At 38.4% G+C, this 7,165-nt stretch overlaps 1 non-coding gene across 1 annotated transcript; it reads left to right on the plus strand.

The window, feature by feature from the left end:
• The first annotated feature begins 4,359 nt into the window (after positions 1 to 4,359).
• Positions 4,360 to 4,466, plus strand: LOC122070611. Its single transcript, XR_006137871.1, has one exon. It is a non-coding gene; the product is annotated as a small nucleolar RNA R71 (small nucleolar RNA).
• Positions 4,467 to 7,165: the final 2,699 nt, after the last annotated feature.

The following is a 7,165-nucleotide window of genomic DNA, read 5'->3' on the forward strand; positions in this document are numbered from 1 at the left end:
TAAGGGACCAATCCTTATGGTTGGGATTAACAGTTTTCTCCAATATTTGTTTGATCTGCCTATTAGACACCTTCACTTGGTCACTAGTTTGGGGGTGATAAGGGGTAGATAAATTATAGGTGATCCTATACTTTTTCATTAAGGCCGATTACAAAAATGAGTACCCCTATCACTAATTACTGCACGTGGTGCACCAAAGTGGGAAAAAGTGTTCTCTTCAAGAAACTGGACCACCACTTTGTGATCATTAGATTTACAAGGTATGGTCTCTATCCATTTAGAAACATAATCAACAGCCAAAAGTATGTACAAATTCCCAAAGGAATTAAGGAATGGTCCCATGAAATCGATGCCCCATACATCAAAGATCTCAACTACCAAAATAGGGTTGAGAGGCATCATGTTCCTCTTATTGATACGACCAAAAGACTGGTAGGCGTGACAAACCTTGCAAAAATCAAAAGCATCTCTAAAAAGAGTGGGCCAATAAAATCCATATTGGAGAACCTTTGCAACAGTCTTCTTAAGTCCAAAGTATCCATCACATGCATGATCATGAAAAAAAGAGAGAATAGAATGTTGCTCATGATCAAGAACATATCGTCGGATAATCTGATTCCGACATATCTTAAACAAATAAGGATCATCCTAGAAAAAGTGCTTAACTTGGGAATAAAATCTATACTTATCTTGGGTGGACCAGTGATCTGGAGTCACACTTGAAACCAAGAAGTTGACAATGTCAGCAAACCATGGTTCACTGGACACTGCAAAGAACTGTTCATCTAGAAAGTTCTTGTTGACTGGAGAATCGATATTCAAGGAATTGGGAAGCCGGGATAAATGGTCTACAACTAGGTTTTCAACTCCTTTCTTATCCCTAATTTCTAAATCAAACTCTTGGAAAAGTAAATCCTACCTAATGAGACGGGCTTTGGCATTTATCTTCCGAACTAGAAATCTAAGAGTAGAATGATCAGTATACATCACCACATGTGAACCAATTAAGTAAGACCGAAACTTTTCTAATGCAAACACAACAGCTAAAAATTATTTTTTAGTGATTATATAATTGAGTTGTGCATCATTTAAGGTCCTACTAGCATAGTAAATGACAGTGGACAACTTATTAATCTTTTGACCCAAAACTGCTTCTATGGAAAAATTCGAAGCATCACACATCAGTTCAAAAGGTTCATTCCAAATAGGTGGTTGAACAATGGGTGCATTGGCCAACTCCTTAAGTTGTTTGAAGGATTCTAGGCACTCTTTAGAAAACTCAAAAGTTTGATCTTTGGCAAGTAATGAAGTGAGAGGTCAAGCTAACTGACTAAAGTTCTTAATAACCTTCTATAGAAGCCCGCATGCCCTAGAAAAGACCAGACGTCCTTAATAGATTGAGGAGATGGTAACTTATCAATTAAATCCACTTTGGATCTATCTACCTTAATTCCCTCCTTGGATATTACATGGCCTAAAATAATACCAGATTTAACCATAAAACGGCATTTCTCCTAATTCAAAAACAAATTCTTAGATATGCATCTTTTCAAAACTAGGGAAAGATGATGAAGACATTCAGAATAGGAATTTTCATGAATTGAAAAGTCATCCATAAATACTTCTAAGAATTTTTGACCATGTTAGAAAAGATGCTCATCATGCATCGTTAAAAAGTAGTAGGGGCATTACAAAGCCCAAAGGGCATATGCCTGTAAGCAAATGTTCCATATGGGTAAGTAAAAGTGGTCTTATGATGGTTCTCTACAGCAATTGGGATCTGGTTATAGCCAGAATATCCATCAAGAAATTAATAGTATTCATGTCTAGCTAACCTCTCTAATATCTGGTCAATGAATGGCAATGGGAAGTTGCCCTTCCAAGTTGCCACATTAAGTTTCCTGTAGTCTATGCGTACTCTCCTCCCTGATTAAACACGAGTTAAAATTAGTTCATTATTGGTATTAGGAACTACAATCATACCAGACTTCTTAGGCACTACGTGAACTAGGCTTACCCATTGGCTATCAGAAATAGGATAAATTATTCCATGATCCAAGCACTTTAGGATCTCTTTTTTAATAGCTTCCATCATCACTGGGTTAGCTCTTCTTTAGGGTTTCGTGGATGCTTTGAAATCCTCTATAAGATGTATATGATGTTGCACAATAGAAGGGCTCATACCCTTGATATCAGCCATGGTCCAATCTAGGGCTTCCTTATTATCTTTTAACACTTTAAATATTTCCTCTTCCTAGATAGAAGTCAAATTTGAAGAAATTATTACAGGAAGAGTCTGGTCAATCCCTAGGAAAGCATACCTCAAATTAAATGGCAACTCCTTAAGATCTAGCTTAGGGGGCTCAACTATGGAAGGTTTGGGAATAGAATTGAAGAGGGGTCCTAAGGGCTCCACAGGTATGTGAAGACTCAAGACTTCAGAAAAGAAATTTTCACTATCATCATCCAACTCATCCATACACTCTTGGAATTCTAAATCAAAATCAATATCAAAGTTGGTAACTAAATCATCAGAAAAATCAAGAAAATCCTTAAGTATATTGATCTCTTCTTCCATATGTGGTTGTTTGCCTATCCTAAACATGTTAAACTCAACAATTTGGTTACCAAAAGATAATCTTGAGAAACTATTCTGACAATTGATTAATGCATTACTGGTAGCCAAGAATGGTCTTCCTATAATTATTGGGATCTCATCCTTGGTTGAGAAGGGCTCGGTATCTAACACAATGAAATCAACAGGGAAAATAAATTTCTCCACCTTTAGTAAGACATCCTCAACCATCTTTTTAGGAATCTTAATAGACCTATTTTCCAACTGAAGAGTAGTTCCAGTGGCTTTCAATTCTCCCAATCCTAGTTGCTTGTACACATGATAAGGTAAAAGATTCACACTTACACCAAGGTCAAGTAAGGCATGCTCAATGTAGGTGTTGCTTATGATACAAGATATGGTAGGGCTCCCTAGATCCTTATACTTGGCTGCTATAGGCTGAGTAATTATAGAACTAATGTTATCTGCCAAGAACACCTTTTTGGGCACACTAGTGACGTTTGTAAGTACACAAATCTTTCAGTACTTTTGCATAGGCGGGGATCTGGGATATGGTATCCAAAAGATGGATGTTCACTTCTACCTTTTTGAAGACTTCTAAAATTTTATCCATGGAAGCAGTCTTCTTTTTGTGTACCAAACGATTAAGAAATGGGACAGGATGAATATAAGGACTGTTAGGGATTTGCCCTTTTTCAGAAGAATCATTTTTGGTTTCTTCAATTAAATCATCTTTAATTTCAAAAGAATCTTTAGGTTTATCAGACGAACCTGGACTAAGAGGCACACTTGTGTCCTCAACTAAAGGAGAGTTAACAGGAGTAATAGGATAGGGAAGATTTATGAACGCTCTATTGGTACTCTCTACCACTCCTAAGGGCATAAACAACATTACGTTTTTTAAAGGGCCCTTGTTGGGTCTGACCTTGTACTATATTTAATGGTGCATTAGTTGGTGCTTGTGAACTAACAAGCTGATGTTGCCTAGGGTTAGGCTCTGGTTGACTAGATAAAGTTCCTTTCTCCCTCTCATGCATAATTAAGATAGCTTAGGTGAGTTTTCTCGTAAGATTTTGATGGCTTATCATGAGGAGGGCCATATTTTTTTCAAGTCACTTATTCTACTAACCTCTCCAGTGTTGGTAAACCCAGGGGGCTGCTGATAAGATGATAGGAGAGGGGCCCTAGGAAAACTAGCCTGATGTCCTACATTTGACCTAGGAAAATTATTTTGGGAAAAAGATTGTTGTACAAAGGGAGGCCTTTGGGGTCCAGGTTGACATTGATTATGAAAATTAGAAGGTCCTGCTTGGTTGCCCTCATTCCAAGAGAAATTTGGGTGATTTCTCCATCCTGGATTGTAGGTGTTACTATATAGATTATTCTGGTATAAGGCATTAACACTATCATTAGAAGTGCCCCCAGAGGTGTTGGGGCATTCTTCTATGACATGTCCAGGAGACTGGCACCAAGCATAAATCTTAACCAAATTGACTGATGATGGCTCTCTAGGAATAATAGCCTCAATCCTCTTGATTAGGCTATCCAAATGGGCTTCCTTGGCTACTATCCCATCCACAAAATATTATTTTCCTCCTATGGTTCTTTCACTCTCTTGGGTTGATTCCCACTCATGGGTTTTGTCAGCTAAGTCAAGTAAGAATTCCTATACCTTTCCTTCATCTTTAAAGGATGTAAATCCCTCAGAGCACATAGACTCTATCATTTGTTTAATTGGGTAATCAATACTCTCATAAATTATTTGACATAAATGCCATAAGTCTGGGCCATGGTGAGGGCATTCTTGGAGCAGATCCTTGAATCTCTTCATAAGTCTAGAAAAGGACTCACTAGGATTTTGCCTAAACTGAAGGATATCACTTCTAAGCTTATTGGTCTTATGAGTTGGAAAAAACTTCACAAGGAAGACAACTATGAACTATTCCCATGAGGTTATAGAATTTGTGGGTAACCCATACAACCACTTCTTAGCTTGGTCTTTTAATGCAAAAGTGATAAACCTAAGCTTAACAACATCATCAGAAAGCTGTTGGATCTTAATTAGAACACATACCTCTTCAAATTCCCTTAGAAATAGGTAAGCATCCTCAGCGGTCAACCCATGGAAGTGGGGCAACATAGTGATATATTGAGATTTGAGTTCAAAATTATTACCTTGGGCTTGTGGTAGAACTATGCAGGAAGGTTGGGCTGTTCTAGCAGGGTAGAACCTATCTTTTAGAGATTTAGGTGAAGGATTTTGATGTTGGTCTCCCATATTGAAAGGTTTTAAAGAGAACAAACGTATAAGGTCACTACTTGTTGGATCTCTTCTTTCTAACCAATTCTTAGTATTATGTACCCACCTAACACTCCTGCAACAGAAAACTACACACAATAAGAGTAAGACAAGCACAAAAGAATGGATAGCAAAACTTTTTTTTTATTATTTTTTTGATTTTTTTTGGCTTTTTGGGAGCTTACCGGCAGGGATCCGGGGTTACTCAGGTCAATTCCTGAGGTACTGCTACAGGGCGAAACCTATCTTTGTCATACTATGAGGCATGATGACCTCCACTAATACAACTATTATTGCAAGTTGCTATTCTCAGGAATTCAATAAAAAAAACAAAAGGAAAAACAAAATAAAATAAACAAAGCACTCCAATTTACCAAAAGAAAGCGAAAAATAACATGGAACTGTCTCCCCGGCAACGGTGCCAAAAATTTGTTTGAGATTTTAAAATGTAACCGCAAGCATACGGATCAATGTAGCTACGGGTCGAACACAAGGAGAGTAACCACTTTATTTTTTTACTTATTTTAATAATGCGAAAGTGAACCGATTAATGATTGTGATCTAATTCTAATTACCGTCATAAACATATGTATCTAAAATAACATCCTAACCATTTGTCATCTAAGAATTTAAACACACAAGCCACACAATTAAAATTAAATAAATAAATAGATAAAAATAAACACCCCACGTAATTAAAAAGAAATGAAGGAAAAAAATGCTGAAATAAAAATAAAGTAAAAAAAAATGGGATAAAGTTAAAGAGAGACTTACAAGTAGGTTTCTCTACTTAACCCGAGTGATGCATCATAATATAAGTTTTCCTACTTGACCAGAGAGTCACTCTTACAAGGGTTACTCTACTTGGCTTTAACGAAAGGAAGAATTAAAATAAAAAACAATAAAATGATGGTTCTATGGCTAGGAGGGGCAAAGCCAATACATACACTAACCATGAACCTTGGGGGAAAGGGATAGCAATAATATAACGACTGGAATTAAAATCCTAAATTAAGAAATAAAGGGTAGTCAGAAGAGGGAATGAGAGGGGAGAGAAGACTATTGAAGAAGCCTACCTACCTGAATCAATACTTGAACTTGAAAGCTTGGGTGATTTGAGATACTGTCAACCCTAAAAACCAGATCTGGAATGAATCAAATCTGAAATTTCTAGGCCTAAAGAAAACAAATCTTGAAAAAAAAAGAGATGCTCCACAGCTCGTGATCTTGTCACCTAGATCTAAGCCTAGAACTATAACTTTAAAAATTACAACTCAATTGCATAAATCATAAACATAAGGGTAATTTACAACGCCACCCCTTGGAGAATGCCAATATTAGAGGGACACCCCCTCTCTTTCACCAAATTAGACTCGGACCCCCTACCGTCAGTTAACGTTATATGATGCTTTGAAATGACGTTTTTGCCCTTATGAGTAAAAACTAATAAATTAGACATTTTTCATTATCCCAAAAATACCCCTCCTTACCCTTTTATCTCTCCTTCTCTCCTTCTCTCCTTCTCTCCTTCTCTCCTTCTCTCTTTCTCTCCTTCTCTCCTCTTCTCCCTACCTGCGACCAAGGGTTCAGACGAGTTCCAGCAGAGATAGAGAGGGCAGTCGCCGGAAAATACTTCTCCTTTTGTCCCCGGCGAGTAGTGCTTCCCATCCAGTTTCTGTCGCAGGCGAGAAGATATGTTTGTTTGTTTTTGTTTTTATTTTTTTATTTTTTCTCTTCTCTATTTTCCCCATTTTGATCTCTAGTTCTCTATTGGGATTTTGTGTGCTCAACGAGACGCCGAAGATAGACCCACGAACCTGCATATGCCGTCGTGGAGGGGGTTCGCTGTCGTAGTCGCCGTCGTCGAAAGAGTGTTCGCAGCCGCCGTAGTCGCTGGAGGGGGTTCACCGCCGTAGTCGCTGGAGGGGGTTCGTCGCTGTAGTCGCTGGAGGGGGTTCACCGCCGTAGTCGCTGGAGGGGGTTCGCTGCCGTAGTCGCCGTCGTCGCCGTCTTCGAAAGAGTGTTCGCAGCCGCCGATCTGCAAGCCAACCCGTTCTTCTTCTCAACTCATTGAGGCTGACTTGGGAATAGAACCATTAAGGGCAATTTTGGTACTCCATTATTTTGAAGGGCAAAATGGAATTTAGAAAAAATATTAACTGCTGATGTCAGCATTCTTGGTATATTATGTAACGTTGACTGACGGTAGGGGGTCTAAGTCCAATTTGGTGAAAGAGAGGGGGTGTCCCTCTAATATTGGCATTCTCCAGGGGGTGGCGTTGTAAATTACC

This window comes from Macadamia integrifolia, unplaced genomic scaffold, assembly GCF_013358625.1.
Source record: "Macadamia integrifolia cultivar HAES 741 unplaced genomic scaffold, SCU_Mint_v3 scaffold953, whole genome shotgun sequence".
NCBI classification, from domain to species: Eukaryota; Viridiplantae; Streptophyta; class Magnoliopsida; order Proteales; family Proteaceae; genus Macadamia; species Macadamia integrifolia.